Source organism: Silene latifolia, chromosome Y, assembly GCF_048544455.1.
Source record: "Silene latifolia isolate original U9 population chromosome Y, ASM4854445v1, whole genome shotgun sequence".
Taxonomy (NCBI): domain Eukaryota; kingdom Viridiplantae; phylum Streptophyta; class Magnoliopsida; order Caryophyllales; family Caryophyllaceae; genus Silene; species Silene latifolia.
Genome location: NC_133538.1, coordinates 160,524,549 through 160,543,215, shown reverse-complemented (window position 1 = coordinate 160,543,215; position 18,667 = coordinate 160,524,549).

The window sequence follows — 18,667 nt, the reverse complement described above, 5'->3', positions numbered from 1 at the left end:
TGACACAAGCAATCCTCTTATTTAATTAATAATGGGAGGGATTACAATTTCAACAACAAATAAAGCTCGACGAGTCTACAACTTGTCAAAGCTAAGGTGTCGACTAAAACACCTCACATAATAAAACTAGCACAAAACACACAACAACTAGCTAGTACAACATAATAAAAACTCACAACACTAATACAACATAATAATAAAATGGGTAATGTAGGTCTTCACTCTTCCATTCTACCTTTGCCTTTTCCCTCGGGGTACATCTTCCACTTATTCTTCTTGTTGGACCGCCTAGCATAGATTTCCTCCTCGGAACGGATCCTCAACGGATATAAGATGGCGACGGCCTCCGGTCTAGTGCAAGACCCCATGTTCGGCCCAAAACGAGCCCATGCACGGCCCACCATGTTCTTGGGACCCGAGCTTCTCCTCTTTGGTGGTCTCATCACATCGGGACTAGCTCCATCAACATAATCCTCGAAGAAGGCACGGGTGGCCTTGCCAACCTCTCGATACTTCAAGTCGACGACCTCGTCCTTACGAAATTTGGACCACTCCTCCAAGGACGGAGCACGTGACCACTTGACATAAGCGGGAGTCACCCATGTCGTGGAAACGGGGTCCGGTACCTCCCAAAGTGGCCGAGTGGCCCACCATCTTTCGAAGACCTCTACAAGCTCGGAGTTCCAGAAAACATTCTCTTGAACAAGGGTATCTTGAGCGGGCACCTTTTGTTGACTCCCCATTTGCCTCATGAGCCTTTCGGGATAAATGAAGGAAGCAACCTTCAAACCCACCACCATCAAAGAACGAGGACTAGCACCCGAAGCGAGCAACCCCGTGAAGGACCTCAAGTGCCACCATGGCACCACCCAACGGATGTGAGGACCACCCTCCTCCGCCAGTCTCGCGGCCCAATAAGCCTCGGTAGAAGCAAAACTATCCGAGTACAACTTCTTTCTCATGGTAAGGTGATGGAAGGAATAAGAAGAAGAATCAACCGGAGGCTCTACATACCTTAGCCTCTCCAATAGCCACACTTGGAGGATCCTTGGGAATCCGAATAAGGGAGCTTCTCCACAAGAGCCTTCCTTCTCCAAAGCTTGGATTTTCTCTCCAAGCACCAATCATGATGGATCTCTACCATGCTCCATTTGCTTAACCACATGAACAAGGGTCCCCTCCTTCAAAGCATCAACAAAGAGGTATACATGGATAAGGCAAAAGGCAAGAGCCCTTCTCCTAGCCACCTTCGAAACATTGGCATCTAACCGGTTGGAAAAGATGTTGATGAGAGCTAACATGTCCACACCATGTGGAGCAAGAAGGAAGTTGACTTGACTTGTCGACAAACCCAACATGGAACGGAATTTCTCCTTGTAGCACAACCGATTCGGAGGAAGCACTGGAACACAACCCGACCACCCACCAATGGCTCCAACTTCTTCGGCAAGAGGACAAATTTTACCTTTCGGGAAAACGAAAACATGGTGTTTCGAATCCCAAAACCGAGAACATGCTTCGAGGAATGAGGGTTGCACCTTGACTTAACGGAGCACCAACAATTGACCAACTCCCATGCAAATGAGTTGATACTTTTCGAGAGGCGAAAAATCCCGACACCATTGTCGCAACGCATTCTCAAAGGCATCCATGAAATATTTTTGTGGAAGAAGAAGAGGTTTTGTAGTGATGTTTTTTTCATGTTTCGGATGATGAAACAATGAAGCGCAAACATCACTATTTATACAAAATGATCAGCGCATTTTTCAGAAAAAGGGGAGAGCTGGCTCCCATCGCTAGGCTGCTCGCGCCTCTTTAGGCCCTCTCTCAGGATTCCCGCTTTGACTTGTCTCTTTCAACTTGTGTTTTCTCCAGACACCTCAAACCTCCCGTCAGAACGCTCGCGCCTCTTCGGGATGATCCAGGACATTTTGTTTTTTCTCACACTCACATTTCCTTGTTTTCGCGTTTTACGAAATCCGACATGATTTCCATGGCGCAGCTTTAAACATACGGATTTTTTTGTTTCTTTTTTAAGGGGGGAAGGGCTAATCGCCCCGATCCGCGACGGATCGTTTCCAAGTCAATTAAAAATCTGAATTTTTTTTCGTTTTTTCGCAATTTTGCAGCAAAAATAAAAATTGAAAATTGATAACACGACATCAGTTTTCCTCAAAATTTCAAGCACTCACAAATTCGAGTCTTGACCTCAAAAAATCAAATCAAATACACTCGTAAAGTTATTTTCTAAAATTCTTCCACTACAACAAATCCCTTACATTTTTGACGCTTATAAAGCCAACTCTCGACGCAAAAAAGCGTCGATAATTATATTCTCGACGCTTCTTAAAAGCGTCAAAATTTTTGGCGTCAGTATTTTTTGACTCTTTTTAGCGTCACGAATATTGACGCCTTTATGTGTCAATAATAAAAATTACGCTTTTAAGTGTCACTCTATGGCATAATCACGACGCCAAAATTATATATTCATGACACTTTTAAGCGTCATTTGTTCATTTTCTCTATAACGAATTATAGTATGCATCAATTTTGTTTTACTCATACATCACGATATATATACATTTAATCAAAGTTCTTACACAATATATTGTCGACTGGGGTCGTTATATAATATTGTAACAAAACCTCATAATTAATAACCAAGAAAAATAGAAAATACTCGTATATAATAATTAGTAGCTAGTTACTACAACTAGTATATATATTATTCAACAATTTCAAAATAGAAAGTGTTGAGTAAACTTAATCCAAAATACATATTAAAACTCAAGTTATCAAATGGTACTAGAACAAAAAATCTCTTGATAAAATAATTCGACGCGATAGTTGTATGTAGCAGATAACATTCCGTCTCATTATTCCGACGCGACTTGACCATCCAAAGAATCTGAAACCTACAAATTTCAAATGAGCGCGTCGATTTAGTATTAGGTAATAATTCAGTTTCAGTTTAGTTCACAGAAAGTACAATGATCATGCTAGCAGAAATGTAATGAAACTGTGAAGCACCATCAGCTAAACATTAACATTAATAGTAGCAACATAAGTGTACAACTTAGAGATGACGATTCTTTTCTTGATTCCAATTTTTTTCAAAGAATGACAAATTTGAAGGTCTTGGAAATGCGATATATGAATTTTGAGAAAGTGCTACTAGAGTTGTGCAAGCTAAAAGTTCTCAAAACATTGCAAGATAGGGCTTTATTTGGCTGATAGAAGCTGTAACTTAATCTGCTTAGCAAAGCAAAAATCTAAAGGCATGGAAGCTGTGTCTCCATCATTAAGGTTTCATTAACTTGATAGTGCTTAAGATTCTAAGGCACAAACATCGAATATGAAAAAAACACACAACAATGAAACATGCATAGAACTTGAAATTTTCAAAGATGAATAAATCCTAAAACACCAAACAACTCATCTTGGTTGGCAAAATAGCGGTCATAGACAACATTCCTCGTATCCGACAGTAAATATGTTCTTATGCTGATCAGTTTAACATGCTTTTTAGACGATAAGGATCGTGCTTTCCACAAAGTGATTTTTGATTAGCTATTGGATGTTGTTACATCTAATAACAGCCACCATACTTAGTGAACTTCCACCCTTAGTATCTTCCCTTATACGCGACAGCCTACTGATGCGTGTCTTTTATATGATGTTTTACATCCCATTTTACACGCATTTCAGAGCTCATTCATGTAGTTTATGCTACATTTCTCCCTATTTCCGTCTACTTTCGTGTTTTTGTACTTTATTGCGTAAATGTGAAGAATCCAATGAAATCAAGCTAAATCCATCCCCGAGTATCCGCATTACATTTGACGTGAAGTATCCACTTAAGGAACGAGCTTGGCGCGCATTTCAAGGCCCAAAAAACAAATCCACGAGATTATAAAAGTCAAGTAGCAGCTCAAGCAGTCGATCGACCGCTACCATCAGTCGATCGACCAACATGCGGGTTCCGAAGCTATCAGACATCGAAGATCGTCGATCGACCACTACCATCATCGATCGACCAACTGCTATCCAGCACGAGAATTAAAAGACCGAGGAAGCGCAAGCCCATTATGTTTAGGTTTTGATAATAAGTTGTTACGTATGTTGGCTATATAACGTAACCTAGAACATCAGAATAAGTATTCAGTTTTGATTAGGATCTTCCCTAAGTTTTTACACAAGAATATTTAGTTTTATAATTAGGGTTTGGAATATTGATTAGCATTGGAATTTTCGTTCTTATTCTCAATCGTTCCTCTGCAATCTCGGTATTCTTTACGCCTTATTTCGATTTATCCTTATTTCATTGTTAGTATAGAATTGCTAGTTAGTATCCAAAGCCAATTATCGTTTATCGCTATTTGTTATTTGAATACTTCAAGCATGAATTCATTAGTTCATATTGTTATTGTTGTTTTTATCGCACCATGAGCAAACTAGATTAATTGTGCTAGGATGTAGGCGAATTATAGCGTAGGCGGCGTAGTATTGTTTTGGATCGATTCAGCGTGTCGATCGATCGACCGCCATACCGGTCGATCGACCGACAACGTGAGGTTACCTTTCGTTTTAATTGATTTTAATGTTGTATTTAACGAATCGAATGCATGCGACCAGTTAGATGCTTGTTTTATAACTGACCCATTAGATCGAAAGATAGGAACAGTTGTTAGACCACCAATTAAAATGACTAAACTGTGCTGAGATCGAAAGATAAGTATAGTTTAGACCGTTAGTCACTTTTCAGGACGAGAGTCAGTATTAGTGATATTAGGGACTTATAGCGAGATCGAAAGATGCTATCGGTTAAGAGTGGACCGAGAGGACCTCTTGTTTTTCCGCCTCACATGTGTTTGATTCAGACCGACTTAGTATCTTTTTGCCGCCGGAAGCTATAATGAACCGGCCATCCTAGTACCCCCCTCTTTATCTGTTTAATCCGTCTTTTTAGTTTATTGTCTTTATTTACTCTTAGCTATAGACCAATTCAACTCAACCCCTACACTCGTTACCTTAGACTAGAATTAGACAGCTAGAAATTACGTCTGCCTCCTTGTGGTTCGACCCTGTTATCACTAGCCTAGGTTAGTCTTAATAGGAAATTATAAATCTTATTTTTGGTACTCACAACGACGGGTATCACCTACGACCTTTTAGATGAGGAAGAACTTGCTTCATATATTGTTCACTTGTCAATTATCATCACTTGGAGGTACAAATTCTCTATCCATCATATCCTCATCACCATCACTCTACATTTGACCCAAAGTAAAATTGTCTAAGCCTAGTCTGGTAATTCACAGTAGAAGTCGACAAACAAAGACCCAGCCAACTAATTTTTCTAATCAGTAATACAACCATAGTTCCAGCATATTTCAGACACACTTTGGTGAAAGCTATCATTCTCCGCAAATACTAAGATTGTTGTGAACTCAATCCAAAGACCAACTCAAATCTAATGCAGGAAATTTTTTTTACCCAACCATTCTAAGCAGTGAAATTTCAACGGTAGCATCATGACCCTACCTAGTAGCAGCGGACTTCACAGATGGATACACAAATGGTGATAGAACAATGAAGACATAAGATAGAAGACAGATACCAATTACTTTACTCTTTTGTGGATTCACATGAAATTAGGATGATTATTAAAACAACCATAAAATAATAATTACTAATAGGGAGCTATAAATATTTATTGATGCATTTATTTTATTTATTAAGAATACTTGTATTTTAATATTTTTCCTGAATTTATTTAATCATTAGTTTTTTTTTTCATTACATTTTGTCATTTGAAGTGTGAAGTTTAATTCCCAACATTTTACATAATATCATCATTGAACAATTGAACAAATGAGAGAAACCAAGTATCAATTGTGCATAATTAATTTCTAAATAGAACATGGGTACTGAAAATATGGACAGAAAAGATGTACTTTGAATAGTCAACTTTCAACCACACTCAGCCCTGTGGTTGTTTGTTTAATAAAGGGGACGGAGTAAAATATTAAATATTAATGAGTTTGAAGTTAAAAAGTATAAATAATACACTAAATAAAAACTTTATATACTGCGTCCGCGTTTGCATTGCGCGGGATTTATACTATAGTTTATTAAACAAGTGATAGAGTATGGAGTTTCTAACAAAAAGGAAATAACAACAATATAAATATAAATTGGATGAAAATAGTTAATACTCAAATCCCGAACATCAGATAAACGATGTTTTATGGGAAAAAACTACACCAAATCCTTCTACTTATTAGCCATGTACGAGTATGAGCCAGTTCGTATTCATTACAAAAGACCACCCAACAGTATCGAATATGACTAAGAGAAAATATTAGGGATTGTCTATGATAAGAAAGAATTGCTCCTCCCACGTTTTTGTTTCTTTAATCAACCTCATCATTCCTCTATTACCCTTACCACTTGTATCCCACTCGGTCTGCTTAAAATGATTGCAAAAGCAAATGTGCAATTCCAAAAAATAGGAGGGGGTACAATATATTTATGTTTTGTATAACCTACTTTTACCCTATCTTTCTTCCCAACTTTGGGTTCAATAATTGGACGCTTCATTTATTTGGAAAGCTTTTCTTCTATATTTGTTGAACTCAAGGTTGTGAAGATGTCATCTTTACTCTGTATGCTAAGATATAATGATAATATTAACCCATTGCCTCTAAGTAACAATGAGCGTGAATTGGATATCCGAACCGAGTCAAGGTTTGGTTCGCATATACTTGTACAAAACTAAAATATTCTATATGGACGATTTTGGACATCCGGCGTTCAAATTTTATTGGATCGACTAGTCTGGATATCTTATATCCGATTATTAAAATTTAATTGTATTAGAACAAAAGCTTTTGCTTTATAATACAAATGTTTTTATAACCCCTAACAATCATGGAACAATTAAAACCAGTAACTTCACAAGATTATATGAAAATATCTACCTATTACCCTCAACCTCCAGCCCACAAATATTTCGGCCGCAAGTGCTGTTGTCTGACATGCAATGGAAAATGGACAACCACTCGAATTATACCAGGATATGGTCAAATCGCTAGCATGATAGTTTAGCTTTGAAAATTGGAATTTTACCATGTGTGGGTTTCGTAGTCCTTGAACTCGAGTGTTCTGCCTTCTATGATGCCTCCTTATTGCTGTCAACCAAAGCTCCTTAGTATTCCAAGGTGTGTAACAAGACAAGAGTGAAATCATGGCTGAAAGCATCTGGGTAGGGGTAGTAATATAGAATTCGACAAGAAGATGAGAATGATGGAGAAAGAAAAGAAAGTTCTGAAGATTAAAAAGTTGAATGCTTTTGAAGAGAGAGAGGTTGAATAGCCTGAGTGACGGCTAAAATTGAATGCAAACACTAGGGACCTGTAAAAGAATTGTTTTTTTTTCCCAATTATAAGCTAAATGTGTGATGTATGAAGTCCCAGGTAAGTGAATTAATTTACAGAGTATTTCATCAACTGAGAGGCGAGAGCTGCTTACACTATAACACATGCAATTAACAAGGAGGCCGAAGAATTGTCTTTGGTTGGACTGGAAATGGAAATTCTTCTATGTTTTTGTGTTGTCCGTCTTTTCAGAGATGGCATATTTCCTGTAGTCTCTTTTGTGCTACATATCCATGCCTTATGATCTTTTTCTAGTGTTTATGTTCTCTAGGGCAAATGCGGCTTTTAGTGATATGCATATCATAACCACTGCACTACAAGGATGCCATAAGATTACTGAAGCTGCTGCTAACTATTTTAATTTCAGATGGAAGAAGAGGATACTGGATTTTAAGATTATCTATTGATTTAGAGCATGTTGGTTTCACTGAAGAGAGCCTCTCTATTCCCGAGGATGAAGTTTTAGACCTATGGGTTCGTGTAGGTTCTAAAATGGCATAGGATAGAAGACAAATACCAATTACTAAAGCTACTCAAAATAACAAGAAACTTGCACAAACATCAGATGACAATAAAGTTGTGAAGTATGACCAAAGTTTATGAAGTATGGGCATATCAATTACATCTTGCAATCAGCATGTAGAAGCAATGCACAACTTTAGCTTTTATAGCAACTGTAGTGCCTATAGCTTTACTCAATTCGCCATTCTGTTAGCCGGTAATGCCGTCTCATCTTTCTTATATTTGCAGGTCATTCCTCAATGATTTACAGGTGTGTAATGTATTAATAACCTGTACTACTATTATCGATATAACATCAACAGAGTATTTGATTTGGACATCAATATTTGAGGAAAGCTCAATATGTCATATTGTTATTCTGTATTTTATCATACATTCATCAAATTGATTTACTACAACTTTATCTGACACTTGAAAATGGATTAATTTTATTCAAGTTACTTGCTGTTAATAATAAGAAGCGTAAATAGAAGTAATTAAAATTTATTATTGCTGTAAATTAGGTTGATTAAACAGGTCCTCCCATTGATCTAGTGATGTGAGCAATGAAAAAAAATCCGTTTACTTTCTATGAGAGAAGCATCACCAGCGGACATTCATCAATTACAATACGATTCACACAAAACATCAACAAAACAAGTTCAGACTTACGATGAAATTCAACATTAGGGTTAAGAAAATTACAAATTATTCTGTACCATAATCAAAATCATGATAAAACAAATTAAACACAAGTAGATTGATAGTTAAAATTAGAAACTAACCTTGCTTGGTCAATTAAAATTTGTAATTGGAATGAATCGTCCCAATTAAATCGATCGAAAATTCAATTTGAATGTGTTCTTGGAGGTGAATCACTAGAAATGTGAGATAGGAAACTGTGCAGCAGTTGGAAGATGATAAAATTGAAATCGGAGATGGGAGATGACGAGATTAACAGATAATGGGAGAGATGGGAGACAAAGAGTTTTAGGCGGTGAAGTTTAAATTGTTTGGCGGTGCGATTTTTTTAGGTAAATGTTTTGAGGTAAATTAAAAATTGCGCTCCGTAGTATTAAAAAAATGTATTTTATTAACTTGACAAAAAGGGACGGGAAGTGAGTATTGGGTTCGACGCTCCATTAAAGCGTTAATGTGGAACCGTAAAAAATGTAAGGGATTTGTTGCAGTGTTCCCTGACGGATTAAGTTTTAAATTTTTCGAGTCACAAATCAATTTCAACAATTTCAACGCAATTTAATTCACGACACGAGTTAATTGCTCAATTTTCAAATTAATTCCTTTTGTATTCCAAGCGTGACGACTTGTCGCGGAATTTTTCAAAATTCATTTCAATTTTCAAAATTCAATTTTAAGTTCGAGTCACCTTGGTTAATTTTGTTTTCAATCAAATGCTTTTACGTGTTTACGTTTATGCGTATGTGCTACCTGTTGCCTGTTTTCTACACTAACGATGCAGGAACTCGTGCAAAGCAAAAGGAGAAGTGATAAAGGCGCTCGCTCCTCGAAACACAACACCAAAAAGCCAAAAATCACAAAATGAACCACAATCCAAAAACACATATATACAAACCGCCTCACGCAAAATACATCAACACACGTTTGATACGGACAACTGACTGTACAAACAGGATCCCATACAGACATCTACCATACAGACACTGGCCTAAAACAACCACCTATCATACAGACACTGGCTTAAGACAACGAACTGGGGGCTATCCGCCACTTACCGAACTAGGCACTCCCTATCCTCCCAAACGGAAAAGAAAGGGAGCAACACAGGAAACAGAGGAGCAACAACGGAAGCAGAGGTGGTTACCATAACGGTGACACCACGTTCCTCCTCCATAACAAAAAGAAAAATGATGCCTGGCAGACTTCGGACGACACGACTACCGAGGATTGTAACTCAGCACGTTACCCCGATGTTGACCCCTAATCACCAGAATTCGACAACGATAAAAAAAGGCAACATGAGATAACACGCCCGTATTGAACCCAACTCATCGGACATCCGAACCTCTGCAGACAACGACCAACGATCGATACCCGATCATTGGCCGGGAAAAGGCCGCCAGGAAGAAACACAACCAAGCATGTAACAAAAAACAGTCGCCTCTCCTCCTCCTCGATCATCCTCCTCCTCAAAAGCCTCCACGACGGACCCCGTAGGCCCCAAATGGTACCCTGCAACCAAAGGTAAACAAAGAACGTCAGCCGAAATTTCGGCATTATGACGACATAAATTGGACAAATACAAAAAAAAAAACAACAACCTACAAAGCAAAACAAGGGCAATCCCGTCTAAACCCAAACCAAACAACAAAAACAATTCACAAAAAAAAAACGCACAAAAAAAAAACGACTCGCCCTTCGTTTCAAGCAAAAGACGAGTCAAAACAACCACAACAAAAAACGGCACCCCAAGACCCACACAAGGTCCGCCAACAAACCAAAGTACATTCCCAATGCAATGTGGAATTTTTCTACGGCTCAAAAAGGCAATTTATACGCCAATTTGAGCACAAACCGGTCAAAAATTCAAAAACGACCCCAAAGAGGCAAACGTGATTTTATCACGCCTCAGGGCGACCTAAACTACCAATAAGGTCCATTTCAAGGCAAATTGACTCAATTCAAGCTCAAACAGGCGCTTATTTTGTCAGACATAAGACCGTCACAAAAGGCAAAAATTCCAATTTTGCCCACAAATACACAAGAAAGGTCCACGATGGCAAATACGGTCTTTCCCGACTACAATGCAACCTAGTGGGACCCATTACCCAAGCAAATAAACTTGGTATTGTGAGATGAGACGGTTTCGGCACCTCACTCGCGTTTTTCGAACATAAGGAGCGGGAACGGGGACCAAAATGCAAACTAAAACCACCCCTATACTCCTAAACGGGTATCTAACCTAATGCAATCATCAATTTCACTCGAAATGGGGTCAATCAAAAACGCCCAAATCGATTTTCTAGGGTAAAATTTTCGCCCTAATTCAATTTAGCTAAAAAACCAACAAATTCAAATGGATTCAAGAGGAAATACATACCTTGAGATGACATTGTTGATGATGGCACGAACGGAAGCAAGCTAGAGACCAACAATGGCGATTTTTTTGCGGGTTTTCGAGTTTGTGTGAAGAAGACGAAGAATGAATGGCATGCGGACCAACCTCGCGTCTTTTACAGAAAAATAGGGAAGCTCCCTTGGTTCGCTAGGTAGCTCGCGCCTCAATCATGTGTTCCCTGCTCTTTCAGCGAAATTTTGGGTTTTGGCCCAATTTTCCGTAACAAACTTCTAGTTTTCAATGACGATATTAAGGACCGTCATTTTGTAAATACAAAAACAAATAGTGAAATCAAAACTCACTATTTCAAAAATTTCAAACAAACGGCATTCAAAACCGCCATTTTCCTTTCAAAATAATAGTGAAAATTCAAATTCACTATTCAAATTTTAAACGACGGCAATTAAAATCGTCAAATTTCAAAATAATAGTGAAAATTCAAATTCACTATTTTCCCTTCAAATTTCAACTACGACAATTAAAACCGTCAATTTTCAAAATAATAGTGAAAATTCAAATTCACTATTTCGTCAAATTTTAAACGACGGCAATTAAAACCGTCATTTTCAAAATAATAGTGGAAATTCAAATTTCACTATTTTCACCACACATGTCAACGACGGCACATAAACCGTCACTTCAAACGTAATAGTGAAGATTCCCAATTCACTATTTCCTTCACATGTCAACGGCGGCACATAAACCGTCACTTCAAAAATAATAGTGAAGATTCCAAATTCACTATTTCTATCACATGTCAACGGCGGCACATAAACCGTCACCTCAGTCGTAATAGAGAAATTCAAAATTTGCTATTTCCTTCAAAAAATTCAAAAAACGAGTAGTGAAAGTTCAAAATTCGCTATTCCTTCAAACGTCAACAGGGGGCTTCCTCGCGGGACTCGCTCATTTCAACAACATGGATAGTTTAATTCAAAATTCAATATTTTTACGGCGGCTTCATGAGTCCGTTACCTTCAAAACAAGCCCATCCAACGCGGCTATTCTCACGGTCAATTAACCGACCGCACCATGGCTGGCGAGCCTTACAACGCATCGCGGCTGGCGAGCCCTCCTCAGGTACGCACCATGGCTGGCGAGCCTTACAACGCATCGAGGCTGGCGAGCCCTCCTCATATACGCCCCATGGCTGGCGAGCCCTCCTCGGGTACGCACCATGGCTGGCGAGCCTTACAACGCACCGCAACTGGCGAGCCCTCCTCAAGTATGCACGATGGCTGGCAAACCTTACTATGCATCGCGGCTGGCGAGCCCTCCTCAGGTACGCACTATAGCTGACGAGCCTTACTACGCATCGCCGCTGGCGAGCCCTCCTCATATACGCCCCATGGCTGGCGATCCTTACGACGCACGAGGCTGGCGAGCCCTCCTCACGTACGTACCCCAGCTGGCGAGCCTTTGTCCACAAACGTGCAAGGACATATCCAAAGATGCCTCAGGTATGACTCCTTCCTATGGCTAGCGAGCCTTTGTACGTAGTCTTACGGACTTTAAACGACCCGCACGAATAGTCGACAAACTCTAAATTGTTCCCGACGATAGGTCCTTGGCTCGTACCCTCGAGTCGCCTTGGCGTCGCCCTTCCCGACGGCAGGTCCTTGGCCCGAATCCTTTCGAGCCGCCTCGACGTCGCTTGGGTCTCCAGGTTGTAATCTTCGATTGACCTGGGGGCTCTACTTTGACTTTCGCCCTGTCCAAGCCTCTGTCAAAGTGGAGGCTCTGTAGATACCCAGTATCTGCTGAGACTCCAATAAACACCCGATGATTATCGGACTATAACATGTTTTGGAATCGCAACGTTTGATCGACAGTTTGTGTACAACTTTACGTCGGAAAACTTAAAACGATTTCGAAAATAAAACATTTCAAAACTTCTCAAAAGTACCTGGAGTGTTTAATGCACGACGACGGGGTTGCAATGAAACTAACTAGAGTCAAAACCGACACCGGACCAAAAACCGACTCAAAAATTCAAATCCCGACTCCAACAACGAGTCAAACCGAGTCAACCACAAAAAACAAAACATTCAAAGCCTTCTATACTAAGATTTCCCGGATTCATGAATGGTCAAGTACCAAACATGTGACTACAAATCCTAGGATAGAACAAATCATGATTGCACTTGTGTGATAGTGACAGGACAACTCGAAGACCCGCGACGTGGCTCGTGCCTCTTTGAGCAGCCTAGGTGGCCACGTCGCTCAAAACTCACACAGCCACTCATTTTCCTATAATTACCCCTCAAATACCCCCATTTGAGAACTTACGCGAGTGTCCGTCCCCTCTTTTCTCCCTTAAACTTCTCGACTCGACTTCTGAAGTCACAACCCGACGCGTATTTACGACCTACCGATCGTAAATACAAGCCTTACACATTGTTTGGTACCGTCATCGTGCATTAAATCACTTGACCGACCACTTCGACCACTACACCGTCACTAATCTTAATAAAATACTATGTTTACTTACCAAAACGGTTTTAAACCGAGTCTTTTCCGACCAAACGAGTTGTTACACTTACGTCGGTTTCTCCCATAACCAAACATGTAAGTATGAGGGTGTAAAATCCTTCTTTTATCATGTCTTCATTTGTTTTATGACTATAACATGCTAAAACATGCATAACTCGATCTAAAACATGGGATAAACGAGCCAAAACTCGGCCTGAGGTAGAAGCCCCTTATTGTGCACAAAGGCTCGCGCCTCAATGGGGTGCCCAGGTCAGAACTCAACCGTGTTTATTCTCGTCTTTCCCCTTTAATCCATTTTCATATTTGTAATCGATTTTTACCATTTCAAATATTTTCAAACCTTTTTTATTTTAGTTTATTTGTTTTTAACCATAAAACATTTTTCGCCCTTGGTTCCTCATACCATGACAGTTAAATCCGTGTTTCGGTGATAATATTTGGTTAATTACATTTAAAAGGTATTTTAAAGTCTTTTATTTCATTTTGGGAGGTATTTTAAAGCCTTTCATCATTTCTTTACATTTTCAAAACAAGCATATTAGTCACCAACACAAAGTCATCCTTGGTTCTACATACCATGCCGGATTTTAAACCGGGTACGATGATCAGCATCGACTAATTATATTCAAATGAACTTAAAACAATTAGTTCATAATTATTTTCAAAACTATTCATGTCAAGCTTGCCAAGTCGAACTTGACACCGAATATCATCAAAATCATGATGATTATTCGAGTCTCGTTCCTCAAATCAACAAATGCGGTCTAAACGACCCTTTCAAACCAAAACGGGTTCAAATACCTATTTTTCAACACGTTTTATAAACGTTTTTTTTCAAATGGTCAGAACGCGTCTTAAACCGTTGACTAACCCGCACCTAAACAAGCCCTTTTCTTTCTCATTTTCAAAACTAGGGGAGACCCCCTTGCATCGCCAACAGGCTCGCGCCTCATATGGCTGCGTGGTGCAGGGTCTGTTCCCTTTCTAGCATTAGTCTAGGACGATCCCGACTCCGGTTAGCCCGGATATAGGACGGATCAGATGACTATTTACTCATTCAAAAAATCATATTTGCAAAATGCTTTACTAAGACAAATGGATCACGTTATGCACCATAAACCTAATACGGTAAATGGATGTTTAATTTCCGTCTTGCATGCAAATGAACCATTAATCCAACTCGACATCTTATACTTGATACTTGGATTAAATCAACCGACTTAGAAAGCTATCATATGTTAGGTTTAAATTATTGGATGCGCATTCATGCATTTAAACCGTTTTATCAACTTTTGCATTCAACCAACCAAGATCGATCGTAGAGAGAGGCCATGCTGGCGGGATTGGGTGTCTGATTAAAGGGCTTCCCAATACGTACCTTTACCTCTTACTCCGAAACTTTGGATAGTGGACGACCTTATCCCGGGATACGAGAGTCATTCTAGAGATATGATGCTAAAGAGGGACGATTCCTTATCTTTACTACTTATGTCAAACACTGCTTTGTGCTTCGTTTCACCGAGGTATAAAGTGGATTCGAACGGGTTCCAAGCATCCCACAAATGCTTGGTGGCGACTCCGAACATCTCTAATCGTTTCGAGACCCTTATCGAGACGAAACCGACCGATCTAAAACGGTCGAAAGCATTTTTACGCCGTCGAGCGTGGCTTTCAAAAGACCGCTGTATGTCCACAGATCGGCTGGGCTTGCAGGTGGGCCATGTCCACAAATAGCCATGAGGTATAACCAAAATTTCAACAAAGACAATTCCTATGTCCCACTTCCGGGCGATACTAGACTCAATGAACTACTTCTATTCCAACAATATCATTGGATAGCCTATGAAGGTTATGAGAGGCAAATCAAATGGTTAACAAAAGGGAGCGCCCCACTAAGCCTTCCAATGGAAGGATTGACAAGGATTTCAACAAGAAGAGGCCCCTTTCCCAATTAACATCATACCTAGTGCCCGGAAATTTAAGACAAGAAGATCAACCCCGACCCCCTACTCAACAACAAGCAAGTGAATAGCAACAAAATGAGGGGGAAAGAATCACTATTCCTCCCTACCCCTTTCCTGACCAACCCTATAACCACCCTAACCCGTTCATTCTCCTAAAGGATGACTTTGCTACGGATTTACTTCAAGCAATGCATAGACAACAATACGATGATAGGGTGGATGCCTACTATGCTCTATATCCCAATTTCCATCAATTGGCCCACCAAGGGCAGATTAATGTGGAAGGAGCACTTCCTTCATGGGCTCAAATTGACATACTCTTCCTTACTTAGGCCCATGGGAATTAAGGAGCTAGTGGCAATGGTAACGGGAAGGAGGAAGTCTCAAGTGACGGTGACACCGTGGAAGTGAATAATGATGGGGATGAGTTTATGGACTTTTATAAGAGTGATGAATCGAGAGTAAATTGGAGTGATGAACTTGGAAGGGATGATGATGATAAATGAAAGAGTTCTTTGGCATTAGCTTGGTGGAGTAGGGCAAAGAGGCACCCACCATGGCTTTTGTAAGCTCTTTCTTCCTCTCTTATTCCAATGTCAAAAGTTAATTTGCATAATAACATAGTTTAGATCAATTCTTGTTATTTTGGCTTTTGCCTAGTGAGTGTCCTAGTAACATCAAAGGACTTTTAATACCTTAGCAACATCAAGGTGATGACAAATTTTACTCCCACAAGAAAAATCCAAAACGATAATTTGCATAGCATGCATGGCCTTGTGGCCAAACTCCCTTCATAGCCTTAACCGGTTTGGGGAAGTTTGATCACAAGCATCTCGAGTTGATTTAAATTAGCTCTCCGACCAATCGAAAGCATGCATCATACATCATAGTTTAGTTTGCATCATATGTAAATATATTCCATGTAGTATGCATTTAGTGTAGAATTCATGCATTTCATATAGTTTCATGTATTTCATAATTTCCTATCGTCTTGTCCATTGAAGACAATGTCCATACTAGTGTGAGGATGGGAAATTCTAACATCTAACCTATTTCAAAAATGATAAAATTTGAAAAATTTAAAAATTTCAAAAGCATGTTCTTTCTTTGTAGTATAGAACTGTATATATATTTGTTTGTTTGTCACTCTTATCACATGGGGACGACTACACCACATTCGAAGCATGGAGGATATAGAAGACCGCATGGTATGATCTTTCCAAATCTTTTTCCCCCTTCTTATATGTTAATGACAATGTGGCTATTTTTTATTGATGAGGTATGAACCTATGTATTGTTAAGAGTTTGCATTTAGTTTATATGGCATTTTAGTTGGTGGAAGCATATGCATTAGAATTGTGTATATATTAGTTGCGTTATGGCATGTAGTTGCATGATAGAAAATTTTTGTAAAATGCCTATTTGGGAAGCTTGACAAGTGTATATAAGGCCCTTGTAGATAATTTTTCTCCTCGAGAATTTGTTTGCTAGAATACTCGCAAGACACCCTAGGATGTGTCATACTAGTATCTTTTATCCCTTGGTCTAAGGCCTAGTCAAGAGTGCCTTGTGGTGTGATAACTCTTTGGCTACCATTTATTCCAAGGTGACCCTTAATGCCATGCAACCGTCCTTGCACTTCTATCATCATTTTGTCAACGAAAAGGGAATGGGCACAAAAACATCAAATTGAGTGCAAGTTATCAATGTAAAAAATGTTTGCAATTACATCAATAAAATGAGGAGCAAAAATAGACTCCTATGCTTTTAATAGAAGTACCCTTGCTACAATTGGGGTTACTTTCAAAATGTTCAAAAATGCAAAGTTGAAAATGCCAAACGTCAAAAAATGGCATGAAATGTTCTTAGTTGTCAAATGCTACAAAAATGGGGAGAAAATAAACCCAAAAGCAAACTACTATCATGAAACTCTTGTACTTTGAATCCCTTTTATCCATTGATGATCCTATCTTTGTTTCATGGTAGAAAGGGGACGACCCTTCTTCTTGTTTAGGCAAGACGGGAATTCCGCGATCCTACAGTGTTTTCTAACACCATAGAGAATTGGATCTTGACAAAAGCATTTAGCAATTGTGGACGAAAGTAGCCTAGTTTAACACAAGTTGGAGGTGACTTGTTTGTATCCTCTTAGACTTAGTAACTAGGAGAACTAATATCTATGATAGAGTGTGAACCCTTAAATTGCTTCCCTTGTAGATGATTTCCTCCACTTAGATGAGGAAAGTGGCTATTCTTTTGTAGATGCATCCTTTGATTTGTTTTTGTGCTTAATGTTTGGATGCATCGCCATTTTTGCAAGCCCCACCTTGCCTTGCAAGAAGGCATCTTACCTCATAGATGTCTTGTTGGGAGTTGAAGGGGCGGAGTGAGACCCACTAATTGTCTCACATCGGCTATGTTATAAATAAAGGTCATAGTTTTAGTCACCTCTTTATTCGGGAAGAGCAAATGTTCGGTTTGGGGATATTTGATGCGACTCGTATTTACGCACATTTAGCCCCCTAACTAACTTCGTTCCTATGCTTCCTATCATGTATTAGGGTCGTTTCTATCTTAAGCTTCCTATTTTACATATTCTATGAGGTTTTGTGCCCTTGGTAGGGGAGGAGCGCTAGTCTTGCGTGTATAGAGCAAAACGGAGCTAAATTGATCGCATCTAACGACCAAGCAACAAGGAGGAGACTGATACTAAAGGCCTAAGTTGATAGAACATATAAATGGGCAATGATGAAGGACCCCCACGATCTTTGAAGGATCCCCACGAGTTAGGGGACAGCCAAACGAAGAAGAAGTAAATCGGCCCTTCAGGACAAGCGTCCCAGAAGCAGGACAGGCATCCCAATGAGAAGGACGGGCGTCCACAAGCTCAGCCCGAGTGTCGCTAAAGCAGGACGTGCGGTTTTCAAAACAGGATGAGCGTCCATCTAGAAGAGGTCGTGCGTCCCGTGCCAAGACTTGCAAGGCGTTGGACTTCATTTAAGGGGCTTAATCGTAATTTAAGCCCTTAGTTAACCTAATACTTGTACTTAGTATAAATACTCTCTTGTAATAGGAGATTAGCATCAAGTTATTAGAGTAGATTAGACATAAATTAGCTTAATTATATTTTAATCCTTCCTTAATTATTGTTCAACAATTCTTATATCTAGTTG